At 40.0% G+C, this 16,390-nt stretch overlaps 1 long non-coding RNA gene across 2 annotated transcripts in view; it reads left to right on the top strand.

Annotated features, from left to right (window-relative positions):
• LOC309652640 overlaps positions 1 to 16,390 on the top strand; it is a 213,634-nt gene that overhangs the window by 8,253 nt on the left and 188,991 nt on the right. For both annotated transcript variants that reach the window (XR_014258833.1, XR_014258834.1), the window contains exon 2: positions 4 to 14,437. This is a non-coding gene — a long non-coding RNA (uncharacterized lncRNA). The remainder of the gene's footprint in view (positions 1 to 3; positions 14,438 to 16,390) is intronic.

Genomic DNA, 16,390 nt, shown 5'->3' with positions numbered 1-16,390 from the left:
GAGAACAACCAGGAGGTTTCAAACCCAGAGACAGCTGAAGGAAGTCCCATGCTCGGCAGTCTGAAGGCTCACGGAGTGCTTTGAAGAAGTGCTATGGGTTGGTCTATAGTCGAAGAAAATACACCATGCAGAAAAGTCCCTTTGGATTCCAAAAAACACAGTAAGTGTTCCCTTGTATGGAGTGGTGGCTTTGTTGTCGTACATTAGTGTGCGTGATGTTTGTGGAAGCAGGATTGTTGGACCCGGCTCTCCTCCCAGAGTTCGAGGTACCGTATGTCTGAGGTGGGGCTTGGTTGTGCATGTCCACACAAATGGTCAAAGGCGATGCCAGAGCTGCTTATTAGAGTAACACGTTCTGATAGCCCCTGAGGCAGCATGTAAAGCTGCTATCTGAAGGAGAATATGTGAGTATAACATCAACACAGATGTGTAATAAGTAAACTGACTGAGGTAATCATGTCACAATATATACATACATCACATCATTATTTTGTACAACTTAAACTTATACAAGGCTTTACCCAATTTCAACTCTATAAAACTGGATGTTAAAGAGACAAATTGGGAAACTAGAGACCTGTGTCTGTGAGCCTGCTGTCAGGTTACCAGAAGAGCACACAGCTCAAATATTAAAAAACAATTTGACCAAAACAAATGAAATTTGAAGTCAAGTAATAAAATGGAGAATAGAATTTTAGCATAAATTTCTTTAATATATACCTATTAATTACAGAGTGTGTAACGTACATAGTAATTCGGTTAATTTCCCTGATAGCCCTCCGTTCCCCAACAGCATGGTTGAGATGCCAAGGCTCGCCCGAGTCAATCCTGTATTCTCAAGGCCAAAGTACGTGCGGTAGGAGAGAGGACATAAGTTATGTGATGTTTGTGTGAGGTCTTTTTCTGCGTATCTAGCAAGTTAAGGCTTTCGCTCATGCCCTGTGCTAAAGGTGGGCATGACACTTCTTGGCTCACGATGCCCTGATTTACTCCACATTACCCCCGAACTTTAAAACACCTGTTGTTCAGGCTGTATCACATTCAAATTAATCGGTTCTCTCGGAATGAAAGCCATGCTTCCGTGGTTTTTACAATATGTCCAAAATTTTCTTATTTTCTGATCACATTAAAGACATTCGATGAAGCGAATCGTTGTCTCAAACTCTGGCACTCATGGGAAGCCCTGGAGTGCTTGCGGAAATCCACCTTGGGTGCCCCAGGCCTCCCTCAGAATTTCTGACTAGGTAGGTCTGCGTGGCTGCGGTGAGAACCTGCATCTCTAATAGGTGCCCAGGTCTTGCTGATCGGGAGACCACACAGTTTGAGAACAACTGCTTTACTCTATGAGTTTCGGTCTGAATATACCTGTGAAAAGTTTGCTTTTCTTCTGAAGGGAGAGTAGCGCAAGAATTTTTTAAAACATGAAGACAAAACAAAACAAAACAAGTAAAAAACCCGTAGAAATCTGAGCTAACTGTGGCTTTGCAGGTCAGTCTGTGTATGAGGACCCTTCAGATGTGTGCTGCGTCCCCATGCCATGGTTTCAAGCTGTATACGTGACAGTTTGGGGGAGGATTGCATTTTGAGAATATCTACTGTGTTTTCTCACTCTCCGTTGACCATTTTAGACTGAGTCTCACATTTGGGTAAAGGACTAATTTTGACAGGTATTATATTGCGGACCAGGAGTGATACTAAGGGTTTTGTTTCTCATCTCATTTCAGTTTCATTGCGTGGGGAAGGCGTGGAAACATTACCCATCTAACGACACAGAAACTGAGGACCAGACAAAAATAAGTTTCCTCAGGCCACAGGTGAAATAACTGGGTGCACTCCGACCGGATGCTGGCCAAGCAGGGCACCAAACCTGTCCTTGGGAAGTCGATGAAGTGCAGGTTGCACCCCAGGTGGAGTTGCCTGTCCCCTGCCCTTCTGGGCCGGTAAACGTCTTCCCCGTGGTAAATCTGAGCCACAGCAGTATGCAGCCACTACTGCTTTGTGGTAGCTTCAGGTATGCCTCTATACCTCTTGCGGAAGGTGGAAATTTGCACTGAGCGTGCCAACAATTAGAAGCGTCGGGAGCGCAGGTGCCGTGGGTCAGACACCCCCCAAATACTTGCATGGTTTTGTATGCTGCAAGCAACAGGTCCTCTGAGGCGAGTCTGGCCCCAGATTCCACAGTACCCTCCCATTCTAAAGTGAGGTGCAGGAGTATATGCCAGGGGCCTGACCGAATCTGGTTTTGCCGGCATTAGTATAGCTCACAATCCAGAGACATGAGTTGAGGTGGAAAAAGTGGAAAGAATATTGGGAGAGGGTTTTTCATGGCAAGAATATTCTCCATCCTCATGGTGGGGGGGGGGGGTGAGTGTGCTTTTTCCTTGTTTTAAGCCAAATTCATGAGGCGTCGGAAACTTTGCCCCAGTGAGGGCAGCTCAGCGGTACACTCACTGCAGAGGACGTGAGTGGCCTTTAAACTTTTGAGGACAAGCAGTTCCCCCAGGAAGTTCACTCGTCCACAGGTCTCTGCTCAACGCTGGGCTCTCCCTTAGCAGTGGCGATGTTCCTTCGTTAATGTTTTTCTGTGAGAAGAACCGGGAGGTTACAAACCCAGAGGCAGCTGAAGGAAGTCCAGTCCTCGGCAGCTTGTGCACGCGAAGGCTCAGGAGTGCTGGGAAGCAGTGGTGGTGGTTGCCCGCGAGACTCCGGAAGTACAGGATCAAGAGGAGACCCTTGGGTTCCGTACAACACAGTGAGTGTCCCCATGTGCAGTCTGGTTGCTTCTCATCGAGCGCTGTGCACGCTGCTGTGGCAGCAGGAGTGCTGGGCCGTCTTGTACTCCTAGAGTTTATGATGACATGTATGTGAGTGTGAGGTAGAACCCGGTTTTGCACCACAACAAGTGTAAGGTGATGTTAATACTGCTGTTTTGGGTCACACACTGTGAAAATCAGTGATGCCGCATGTGAGGCTACCGTGAGAAGGAAGAATTCCTGAGAAGAGCAGCGCAGAGAAATTGAAACCCACACATTCCATGTCATGGTCTGAAGTTGAGTTTCAGGAATGCCAGAGTAGCCGGAATATCACTGAGGTACTTTTTAGTTGATATGGTTAGAAATAATGACATCTGAATTCAAGCCTCAAAAGGAAAGGGGAATTTAAATTAAGTTACAATGTATGTGTGTGTGTGTATTTATATATAAATTAAATTTGTCATTCAGATTAAAACTTCCTTATAAAATCAAAATCATACAGGTGTACATAATTATGTGTAAATATCTTGTCAGTCAGTAAATACTAAAATTTTCAGTTTTCTTAAAAAATGATCTACCCACCTTCGTCAACTAACTGACTTTAGCTATATTCAAAGTTCCAGAAGAAAAATGAATCCATCTTTTTAAGATCTTCCTGATTCACATGTTTAGCTCCTAGAAATGAATATTTATTGAAGTCAAATATGACATTGTAAGAGGCATATTAAAAGGAAATTCACAAAATTAAATATACTATGTTTGATTTGAAGGTTTACAAAATTGTCATAAATGGAATTTTAAAAATTTTATCAAAACAGACTGATTCATTTTTAATGTGCTGAACTTGTGTTATACTGAAATATGCTTTTCTGAAGATATTTAATACATGAAAAATAGTTTTGATCCCTAGATAGTAATGACATTAACAAAGTTATTATATCTCTTTTTGATATATTTTATTTGGTTATTTGTCAAATTGCTTATTTAGAGAATTACTCATTTGGAAAATTAAATTAAAGCACCTTTACTTTGTGTAAGTTGAGCTAAAGATGGATTCTAGTGGACATCAGTAGGTTTACTTGCTCAGAAAACTGCCATTGGGTTGAAAAATTGCATTGCAGGTTTACTTTGGGCAATTGCACTTCCTAAAAATCTCCATTTATGAGCTTTAAGTAGAGTCAGTGCCATCCCCAACACCGCTGGTGCTGGAGAAACCAAACGGATCCAAATTGGGCCGTGTTCACCTATCCAGTGGATTGAAGCTGGATACCCTGATACTATATAAACATCTCTATTTTAAAATTTGGCATCAAAACTTAATATATATCGTAGAACTCTGTCTTCTGAATCTGCTACTCTGCTTTCTTCCAGAGAGTTGACTCCTAAGTCCTGTCAGGCCCTGTGGGAATTCCAGTGCTGTCCTCCTACAAGATGATGGCCTGTTGAATCAGGAGCATGGAGTCAGGCCTCCTTCTGCGTATCTTTCTCCTGGATTTAGGCAACGGCCTGAGGGATTTCAGTGAGGGTAACTTCACATCAAACTGCTTATTCTCATGTAATTAGAGTTGGGGAAAGCTTGTCCATGTAGGACATCATTTACTCATCGGACTGTCTGGGGTCTCCAAGACCACCCTCAGGTTCAGTGTTTCTTTGAAAGGACTCACAGACCTCAGAAAAGCTGTTAAGCTTATGCTTCCAGTTTATGGCAGCGAAAGAATACTTATTAAAAGCAGCAAAGTGAAATGGGGCGTTAAAGAGGAATCCAGGAGAAACTAGACAGAACCCCCAAGTCGTCCTGTTCAGTGGAGTCCCATTCACTGAGCTGAATCCTGCCAGAGCTGATGTGTGACCACGTGTGCAAGTGTTGCCAACCAGGTAAGATCCCCCTAACCTTGGTCACTTAGGCGTGGAGAGTCCCCATGACTGACCTTAGCTCCTCCTTCTCCAGCACCAGTGTGACAGAGGTCAAAATGATACAGTGTGGTGCATAGCCCCAGGCCTAAACAAACAGACATTGCCCCCAAATCACACTGATAGGATCAACTATGTGGTGTGGTCCAAAGCCTCAGGCGTACAAAGATTCCTATCCCAGTGGACATCTAAGGGCTGAGTGGAGCAGATCCATCCTTAGTACTGAAGACCTCTGCCAGGTACAGGTTTTTAGCAACTCAGGCCTGCCAATTTTGAATTTTTACAGCAGAATTTATAAATTCATATTCTTATGTATGGTACCTTTTTTCATATATAATTTATATTTTTGTTATATATGAATAGCTTTATAACTCTGGATAATTTTTAAATTTTGCCATTGTATCAATTCTTTGTACCTAATGTTTCAGTTACCTTGCAGTGCTTACAAATATATACAGTCATGATTATCAACACACCTATAAAATAGTTATCTTGATTACTTTCTAAATTTTTATGCCTAAATACCTATTTTTGTCTACTTCAATTGATTTCAACTTCTAAGAGTACTTTTAAATATTTATGGTGATAATTTTTATATTGGTAATATATATGAGCATATAGTCATGACTTCAGCATGTACAACAAATTTAACCTGACAGAAGATGGAATGAGTGTATGAATTACAAAATTATTGTGACCAGAATATATGAGAAATTGAAAAAATGTGACAAGTCCTTATGCAATTCTATATTAATAATTCGGAAAACAAATATTTTTCTAGAAAAAGTAACTTTGAACTTTACTTCACAATCAGGAAGAAAAGATGAATGCAACCATGATAATCATTGAAAGCATAAATTGAACAGACAAGTAGAAAATACTAACAAAATATTTGGCAATAAAAATTCCTCCCAAACATTTATTTAATTGCATATTTGTTGTTTGCTATTAGAACTACCCTGTCCCCAAATTTACGATTCCACTTTTAGGAATCAATCACCGTGAATTTAATTCTAAGTTATTTTAGTGTAGTTCACCCTTCCCCACACACTAAGGGTGAGAATACAGAGGTTCCATCAATCAATCCTCTATCCCCCTTACCAAAATATTTGCAGTAGAGGTGAGCACATAACCCATTTGGGGTCAGTGTGAGGTCTTTTCTTGAGATTTCTGAAGAGGTGAGGTCTGCTCCTGCTCCCTTTGGTAAAGTTGGGCAGCGCAGGCTAGAGCAGTGGTTCTCAAACTTCCTGCATATTAGAATCCTCAAGGTAGCTTTGAAAATTTTTGTTTCCCAGTTCCTGTCTCATGTCAAATTAATCAGAATCATCTGGGGATTCCATTTTGCAAAAAGTATTGAGAGCCAGTGATCCAGGGAAGTGTTCCCAAGCTTGGGCAGGCATTCAATCCCTGGCAGGTTTGTTAAATCTGATTGGTTGGCCCAGCCTCACCCTCTGAGTTTGTTTAGGTAGGTCTCTGTAGGTGAGGTTGAGAATTTGCATCTCTAACCACTGTTTAGCTGATGCTGATCAGGGACCACACTTTGAGAATCACTACGCTATGGAAAGATCTGAGTATGCCATTGAGAAGGGTGCCCTACTTCTAAAGAGAGAGAACTATGAAAAAATATTTTTTTAGGCTACAATTTTCAGGTTACTGATCCCTACTGGATTGTCTGATTGAGTGGGACCCCTGAGGATTTGCTTTCTAAGAAGATTCTAGGCTCTGCCACTGCTGGTTTCAGGATCACCTCTTGAGAACTACTGCTCTAGTCCACCCTCCTGAGGCTGCTGTTTGTTTAATATAACTGATAATGAGAACTACTATGTTATGTACCAAGAGTTATACTAAGGCTTTATGTTTATCATCTCATTTCAGCTCACTGCATGGAGAACATTGAAGTATCCGCCGTCTACCAAAATTCAGTAGTGTTGATCAGAATTAAATTGCTTTCTGAAGCCTCAGGGCCATTAGGTGGCAGAGCTCAGATTGGAACCTAGAAAAGCAGAACCCCAAGTCTGTGCTCTTAACTGCAAGGAGGAGGAGGTTTCACACCGGATGAAGGTGCCTACCCCATGTCCTTCTTGGCAGGTAAACCCTTTCTTGATGGTAAATCTTAGGCCACAGCAGTATGTAGCCACTACTGCTTTGTGGTTGCCCTAGGCCCGTTCCCTCACTCTTGGAGAGGATGCATCTACCCGTATTGCCTATAGGTAAAGGTGTTATGAGTGAAGCCATTGTGGGTCAAACATATCCCTGAAAACCTGCATTGAACTGGATGTTGAAAGCAGCAGTTTTTCTTACATGAGAGTTTGTTGGAGATTCCAAAGGCTGAATCTGTACCTGCCAAGTACCCCTATATTCTGAAGTGAGTGGTGGATGACCTTGCAAAGGAACTGGACCAAAACTGGTTCTGCAGGCATTAACACGTCACTCAACTAAGCAATATAAAAGAGTTGAGGTGAAAGGTGGCTGAAAGACTTGCCACCCTGACAGGCATTTTCTCCACACTTGTAAGAGGAGAAAGATTGCTTTTCCCATGTTTCAAGCCAAGTGCAAGGGGCTTCAGGAATTTTTCCCCCATCCAGGCCAGCTCAGCAGTAAATTCATTACAGACACAATGAGTGGTCTTCAAACCTCTAAAAGAAAAGAGGCTCCCCGAGAAAGTCTACTCATCCCAAGATAGCTGTTTGGATGATTGGTCCAAGATATGACAGGAGATGATCCATTAGTAAAAATATTCTCTGAGAATAACAAGGAGCTCACAAAGCAAAAGAGAGCTGAAGGAACTAATACATGTGGCGGTTTCTGCATGCACACTTTAGGCTCCTAGAATGATAGGAGGAAGTGATATTGGCTGCTCTGGAAGCTCTGAAACGTCAGTGGTCAAAAGAGGATCCTCTTGTGTCAAAAAGCACAGTAAGTGTTATTTCACATGCAATTATGGTGACTGTCAAATGTTAGCATGCATATAATCACCTGGGAGGCTTGTTAAAACTTAGACACTGAACCCCTCCTCTGTCCCCAGTTTCTGATTCAGTACATCTGGAGTGGGGTCTGGGATTCTGCATTTCTAACAAGTGCATAGGTGATGTTGGTGCTGCTGGTTTGGGGAACCACTGGTTTCACATCTAGGGCTACTATTTGAAGGGAGATATTCTGAGAATTAAACCAACATAGATAAATTGGGAACCTAGAGATTCTTGATGATGTGGTCTGAGTGCCTACTGTCAAGAATGCCAGAATAGCAGGAATCTCACCATTTTTCTTTTAATTTCAATGAAATAAAATAACTCAATTTCAATGAAAGCATCTAAAGTAAAGTAGAATTTTAAATAACTAGTTTAAACGTGTATAGTCATTTAGCTAAATTAAATTTGTCATTTAGTTAATAAATTGATCATAAAACCAGAAGATACCCCCCAAATCTAAAATTAGTTGCAACTATGGAATCACTTAGGAAATGCTGTAATTTTGTTTTGTGAATAAAAAATGTTGGAAATACTGCAAACTGCTGCAAAATTAATGTAAGTTTCAAAGGTTTGCAGAAGAGAAATGAATTTGCCTATTAGGGATGATTCTTATTGAATCATGTAATTAATTCCTCAAAGCCAATATTTATCAGTGATACATATGTGAATTTGCAAGACAGATTTAAAGTAAATTGATTAAATTAAAATACTAGGGACTTCCCTGGTGGCGCAGTGGTTAAGAATCTGCCTGCCAATGCAGGGGACACAGGTTCGAGCCCTGGTCCGGGAAGATCCCACGTGCCGCGGAGCAACTAAGCCCGTGCGTCACAACTACTGAGTCTGCGCTCTAGAGCCCGTGAGCCACAACTGCTGAAGCCCACACGCCTAGAGCCCGTGCTCTGCAACAAGAGAAGCCACCGCAATGAGAAACCCACGCACCGCAGCAAAGAGTAGCCCCCCCACTCGCCACAACTAGAGAAGACCCGCACGCAGCAACAAAGACCCAATGCAGCCAAAAATACATTAAAAATAAATAAATAAATAAAATACTATATTTGAATGCTGAAATGTTTAAAGATTTTTAAAATATGAAATAGCATTTGAACACTAACAGTTAAAATAGACTCATAGACTCATATTTACATAATATGTTCAACTTTTTATTATGGTGAAATTCTTTCTGAATGCATTTAGTGTTCAAAATAATGTTTTTCATCTTCGTACACTGATAATGGACATTAACATTGTTCTTATAACCATTTTTGGTATGCCTTTTTATTTGGTCATTGGTTTTAGGAGACTTGATAATTTTGCAATGTAGGCATTTGCAAATTGGCCATTCATTTAATGACTCATTTGGAAAATTCACTTTCAGTAGGTTGGTTTTCAGTAAGTTGAGCTAAAGATGGACTCCAGTGGACATCATTAGCTTTAACTGCTCAGAATCATTCCCATTGTTTTAGTGAACTGCATTGCAGCTTTCCTTTGGAGAACTGCCCTTCATATAATCTGAATTGGTGAAGTTCATGTGAAATTAATTCTTTCCTCAGCTACACTGGGTTTGTATAAACTAAGCTAATGAAAGGTTACCATATTCAAGTACCCGATGGATGGATTGATATTGGCTTCATTGATTAACAAGCTCTATATTTTTAAAAAATGGGAATTCTGACTCTTAATATAGTAGAAATATCTCTTCTAAATCTGTTGCTTTACTTTCTTCCAGAAGGTGGATTCTTTGCTACTGACCTGCTCTGTGGACATTCCGGTGCTTTCAGTGAAGTCACATTGACATCACTTAATTCTCCCAGCAATGAAGTGTGCAAACATGTGCATGTTTTAGTGAAGATAATCCCATCCCCAACTCCACTGTGGTTGCATAAACCAAACTGGTCAAAAAGAGTGCGTGCTGTTATTGGCCTTGTTGATATATAACCCTGTGTTCTTTGGAATCCTAACTCTATTAATAGAGTTGCTATATAGTAACTAAACCTGCTGTCTTGCTTTCTGCTGGCAGGTTGATACCCTACTACTGCTCTCATCAGTGGTATTTCTGATGCTGTTTTTCTTAAGTGGCATGTTGAAACAGAAACATGGGGTCAAGGTTCCCTGGTGTAATGCCTTTGGGCAGAGATTTGGCCAGATCTTTGTTCTGGGCTCTAGGTGACTGGGGAATGTAGGCAAGATCCCTTCCAACAACCAATCAGCAATTCCGTTGTCTGAGTTGGTTAAAAAATATTTTTGGAAATATTCTGAACCCATCAGAAACCTGGAACAAATAAAATATTATATTTGATACTGTTATTTATGTTTTCTATTTTATATAGCTGAACATAATTTTGGCCGATAGAACCTTTAATATAAGTAAAACTAATTTGAATCACTTATGTGGTTTTCTGACTATACAATCATAAACTACTATTTACATTAGCAAATTCTGTTTTATATAAAACCAAATGTTACCAGTGATAAAAGAAGTTAATATATGGGACTTAATAAAATTAAAATATTTCAAAGACACCATCAAGAAAGTGAAAAGAAAACTCACAGACTAGGGGAAAATATCCACACTTTAACTTGCTTTTGCAATAATCCACACTTTTAACCTGCTTTTTCCAGTCATAAAATATATGTTGACCCTGGGATGTTATGGACTGAACTGTATCCCCACAAAATCCATATGTTGAAGACCTCACCTTCAAGGTGACTGTATTTGGAGACAGGGCTTTTAAGGAGATAATTAAGGTTAAATGAGATCATAAGGGTGGGGCCATAATCTGATAGGACTGTTGTCCTTAAAAGAAGATGAAGAGATGCAGGAGATCTCTCTCTCCACATTTGCACAGAGGAAAGGCCATGTGAAGAGACAGTGAGAAGGCAGAAGTCTGCAAGCCAGGAAGAGAGGCTTGACCAGAAACCAACCCTGCTGGCAGCTTGATTTTGGACTTCCAGCCTCCAGAACTGTGAGAAAATAAATTTCTCTTATTTAATTTACCCGGTCTGTAGTATTTTGTTATGGCAGCCTGAGCAAACTATGCATGGTATAATGCCTGCTATCAGCTGACAAAATTGAAAGTCATCAATGATAGCCCACCCTAACCTAGACAAACTGTAAATGAATTTTTAAAATTCTTGTGAATTCTTCCTCCTAATCATAGACTTTTTGAGAACTTTGCTCCATCATGCTAGTATTTCCATAGTAAAGGCCACTTTTACTCTTCTGCCTTACTAAGATATTCATATCTGCTCTCCTACACTCATCTTACCACTACTCCACCCAAATAAGCCAAACACATTTCTCACACTGTAGTTTGAGTAATCAGTTTTAAACGAAAATCTGATTGCATCAATACACTGTTTCCAAGTCGTGATAGAGCCATCCAGTTTATATTTATTATCTGCCTTTTCTCAACTCTCTAAATATATCTGTACCATCGCCTTATGGGACTTAGCTATATTAAATGAAACAAGTACAGAATTTAAATGAACAATTGTTAATGCTATAACGGGTGACGCTAAGATATGCAGAATACAAATCAGAAAGAACAGCTATGGAATTTCAGAGTTAAATAGTTTGAATAAAAGAAAGCTCAGGATGCTCATACACAGTATGTGAAAAGAAGGGTGTCTAGATTTTTTTTGCTGTAACCTTCTTCAGGCAGGATATGTTTCTTAGTCATATCCACATCACTGGCTTCTAAGATGGTGTCTGTCTCAATAAAGGCTCTTATTAATAAAGATTAAGGAGCTGACATCTCCACTAGGAAAACAACTAGAAAATTCAACAGTATAGCTCAGAGAGGGGTGAAAAGGCTGATTCCATCTCTCACAGAAGAGTGAAGACTTGTTCTCCCTAGACTCATAACTTCAGCAAAGCTGATCTTCATGAATACATATTTTTTCAATTCCTATATTCCCATTTTAGTGTTTTGACATTTCTTTCACTTATTTCTGCCTTTAATTACAATTATGGTTCTCTCTCCTCAAATAATAACCCTTTGGTGAGTGAGACTAAGTGGGACTAAATCTCTTCCCTAGAGTTCAACACTTAATAGATGATTATTGCATGTTTACTGAATAGAAAGCACAGAAAGTGACATTTTTGATCATTTGTATTACATCACAGCTAAAGATTTCTGTTTCAATTACCATGGACATGGTTTTTGAGGAGTGATTTAACACATGATATTTACAATGTCTAGAACAGACAAGTAATTAGTATCTAAATTATGCAAGAAACTGCTACAAATATAAACACATAATCTCTAATAGATAAGTGAACAATTTCCAGAACAAGAAATCCAAAAAGTGAAAATAGCATGGGTAGAGCTGCTCAAAGTACACAGTTAATCACAAAAATGTTAATTAAAACAACAATGAATTAATAGGAATTTGTAATAATAACAGATTGGCAACATTTAGACAGCTAGATAATGCCAGGTTTGAGTGAGGGTGTGGAGTTATTGTCCTAATGGTACAAATTCTGGAGAGCAATCCGGCACTACATTATCAAACTAAATATATGTGACCTCTGATCCAGCCACTCTTCTATGCATATTTCCCAGGAAAATCCTTCTGTAGGTCCATGAGGAGACATGCAGGGTGATGTACATTGCTTCATTATTTGTACAACATTGGAGGCTACCAGTGCGTGCCTCACTGGGAGAGTGTATAGTAAAAAAACTTTTAGAATGACCGTTACGCGGTATTTAGAAACAAGTGATTAGAAATGCATGTAGCAATGCAGATGAATCCTAAAAATAAGGCTCAGTGAAAAATACCATTTACATAAATTAAAAATACATAATCATAAAATAATAATACTTATTTTGCAATAGTATGTTTAAGTAAAAAGTTAAACATCAAATACAATGAGGAAAGGAAGGATAAGATCCAGGTTTGGGGATATAAGGGAATTTTTTTTTTTTTTAAGTTTACTGAATACAACTTTCAAATGAATATGTTTAACATGAGACTATCAAAATTATGTCACCTTTTGTCTCTGTGTATCCAGAATGAACCAGGATTCTAATGGAAATTGTGTTTGTGTGTAGGTAGGCATACATATGTATCCCTTATCTTCTTTGTGATTATCATTACCCAGGGGACAATTTTTTGGTTCTTTGAAAAAATCAACATGTCTCTTAGATTCTGGGCTTTACAGAGGTCTATCACCTCAAATTTTGAAAATAATCTCTTGTGAATGGTACTGCTGTTTTAAGTATTCAGCTTGTCCGTCCAGATTTTGCCTCTGAGCTTTCCAAGCACCTTGAGCTTTCCAAGATGCTAGGGGGTGACAAGGTTGCGTGGTGGAGTGAAGAGCTCTGCCTCTGCTCAGAACCTTTTTCTGACACTGCTTCCCTGACCTACAAAGGCACATATTGTTGGATGAATATACATTAACGAGGTCCAGCCTAACACACCGTAATGGCTACAGCTGAACTCTGAATCCTTGTCATGGCTAGAGAAAACCTATGTAGTGAAACGCAGGTGGAATGGCTAGAAAAATAAGTACCATCTTGGGGCCAGAAAAGCCATCTGTCATGAAGTTCTTTCCACTTGACCTAACCAAACTGAGTATGTAGTGAGGCAAAAGAATCTATTCAAAGAATTTATTCTTTTTACAGGCCAAGCAGATGATGGCTATGCAATTAAAGAAAAATATATTTGGCCATTGTTATTTATGTTGACTTCTAGTCAGTGGTTCTCAATCGGGACAGTTTTGCTCCCCAAGAGACATTTGGTAATATCCGAAGACATTTTTAGTTGTCTCAACAAGCTGGCTTCTAATGGGTAGAACCCAGAATGCTGGTAAATATCCTGTAACACACAGGACAGCCCCCATAAGAAAACAGTCCTCTGTCCGAATATATCAATAGTGATGGAGTTGAAAACCCATTCCCTAAACTAAAAGGTTAAGTAAATCAAATGTTCCTTAGGGCTCACACACCCTGAGTGGCAACCTTCCACTCCTTTGACCTTTCCTGGACTGCTCTTCTAAAGATATCCCCATGGTTTTCTCCTCTCTTCTTTTAGGTTTTAGGTCAAGTGAGACCTTCTCAGTGATACTTTGACCAATTTATTACTTTTAGGATCTTTATCTCATTCCTCAAAAATCCTTATCCATCTCCCTTGCCTTATTTTACTCCATATACTTTCCAACACATGGCATATGCTTTGCTTATTTATTTTATTTTTTGCATAGCCTCATTACAATTTAAGCAACATTTGTTATTGCTGGATCTCCAATGGTGCGAGGAGTGCCTGACATAATAGGTGCTCAATAATTTTTTGTTTACCAAATGAACTCAGTCCTAAGAATCTTAAAAAAGAATTCAAATACAGATGTGATGTGGCACTTTTCTCAGATGATAGTACGTTTGCAGTTTCACTGTCTTAAGATAATACTGATCAATGCATGAGCTTATCCTGACTTTCTTTTTCCCTTTGCTCTATAACAAAGACCAAGGGAAATGGAAAGCTCCTCCAGATTGGCTGTGAAGATTCAGAAGAAAAAAAGTTTTTGTTCACATTCAAGTGTCATACTCTATTAAATCTCTTTCAATGATTACCATTTAAGACAGTGCCTAAACTGAAGTAGATTTTTTTTAAAAAACTGATTTTAGTTTTTACTGGTTGTTCTTATGCCAGGGAAAGCCAACATCTGGCAAACAGGGGCCTGTAATTATCTAACTACCATAGTGATTTTTCTATCCTCACCAGACCATACTCATTTGCCACTCTTTCAGGTACACTCATGGAGAGAAGTGGACAAGAAAAAGTCCCTTGATGGGCATAAGGGTGGTAAGTACTAAAAATTCTGTCCACTTACAACCATTACCATTCTTGTCCATAAAGAAAAGGTATACACACACCATTGTAAAGCAATTATACTCCAGTAAAGATGTTAAAAAAAAAATGGTATATGCTTGGAGCTAGTAACCACTATGTGCTAATTCCTCTTTACTGTTTTTCTAAATAAAATATACTTTTAAAAATCGCTGTTAACCCATTTTTCCCTACCATCGTATTTCAGGTGTGTTGAGGTGGTTAAATTGATTATTTTTCACATAGGCTACATCTCATTGGTGAACAATATTTATAGAATGATCTAATTATTAGAGTCTAATACAGCAACAACTCTTTTAAGAACTTCCTATTTCAATGGATCTTTAGACTTTTCTTATAAAGAAAGGATCGATTTTGGTGGCCTCTTATCATATCCGCATTAGTCAGGATCACCTCAGAAAACAGAAGGTTAACTTTAAAATGTCTGATTGAATTTACTGAAGGGTTTATATAAGAGGTAAGGACAGGGTTAAGGGAACCAAATAGGAACGCTGGAACACTGAGAAAGCCACAAGCCACAGTGAGAATCCTTTTCACCTCCCCTAATACTGGGAGGCAGGGGGACGAAAAGGTGTTACTGGAGTCCTTCTTGGGGTCAGGAAGGAAAAATGCCTAGGAGGAGCTGTAGGGCTTTAGGGGAATAAAAGTAGCTAATACCAAAACTGCAATAGCATGTTTCACCCAAACTGCCCGTAAGTCACTGTAGAACAGATTCACAAGCTCTCTTTCTATAGAAAGAGGACAAAATGAGCTCCTCCAGGTTCTGCCCCCGAGAAGAATTCCCTTCCCCATGGTTTAGCAAGGCTCTCCCTCAGTGAGGCTGTAATGCGGGAACCTGGTGCTTCCAACTGGTTCCAGCACATATGCAGACTCATTCATGAGTCAGGTCCATGCTTTTTCTGACTCTTAACTTGTCTTAGGGAATGCCTTTGAAGCCAGAGGTGTGGGCTAGAGGGATAGGTAGCTAAGCCGGAGAAGTGGGTACAGTAAGAGCTACATGCTCAGCATATTTACTTATGCTATTAAAGCTGCTTGGCACTGATATCCTATGTTTCATTTTCATTTAAAGAAATGGAATACTGACATATAAATTCAAATGTATGAGAATGTGTGTCAGATAGCATGTAATCTACAATGGGAAGCTGAGCTTGCATGGGCACTTGATTTTCCATACTCAGACATACATTCTCTACTGGGGTCTAGAGCCAATTAGGGCTTGATCTTCAAAAGCTGCTGGAGGAGGTCATCAAGAGGACGTGACCGCTGATTGACCCTCCAGGTGGATCCGGCGGGTTCTCGCCACGCCCCTGGCCTTAGAAGGTACGCTCCGCCTGCAGCTCCCACGGCCGGAGCCATTTTAAGGGCGCAGCCTTGAGAGAGTACAGTGTATTGAGACCATCCAGATACGCGACTGAACCCCGTTAAGGCCTCCATATAAACTTTTAAGATTCTGGCGGGCAGGAGTGGAGACCTTCTCATCTTGCGGTGCCCAAGACACGCCTCGTGGGTAAGTTCCTTTGGTGCTTAAACGTGCCACCTACCAATCTGGAGTGGCTGCCTCTTTCTTCGGTCTCTCCCTGCCCTGCCGGTACCGGGGCCGGTTTGCAAACCAACAAATGAGGACAAGTTTTTAGCAGAATATAGTATAGGCCTCCTTCAAAACACTAGGGGTCTCTGATTTTTTTTTGTTGTCGTTTGCCTACATGCCACAGACGCTTTAAGTATCATTGCCACTACTAGGTCATGAGGTCACTTGCTAAGGCATTTTGTAATGCCAGCCTGAGCTGGCTATAGAACTCTCTCTTATTTTAGGCCTTATTGAAAACCGGCTAGCTCCTGAGTTACCTAAATTGATCAGAGAAGCACTCGTGAATGTGGTATGTATTACTTCAAAGTTCTAAGAACTGT

The sequence above is a fragment of the Balaenoptera physalus genome (genome assembly GCF_965194825.1).
Source record: "Balaenoptera physalus genome assembly, chromosome: X".
NCBI classification, from domain to species: Eukaryota; Metazoa; Chordata; class Mammalia; order Artiodactyla; family Balaenopteridae; genus Balaenoptera; species Balaenoptera physalus.
The sequence above is the reverse complement of the archived record's forward strand: the minus strand, read 5'-3'. Positions and strand labels throughout refer to the sequence as shown.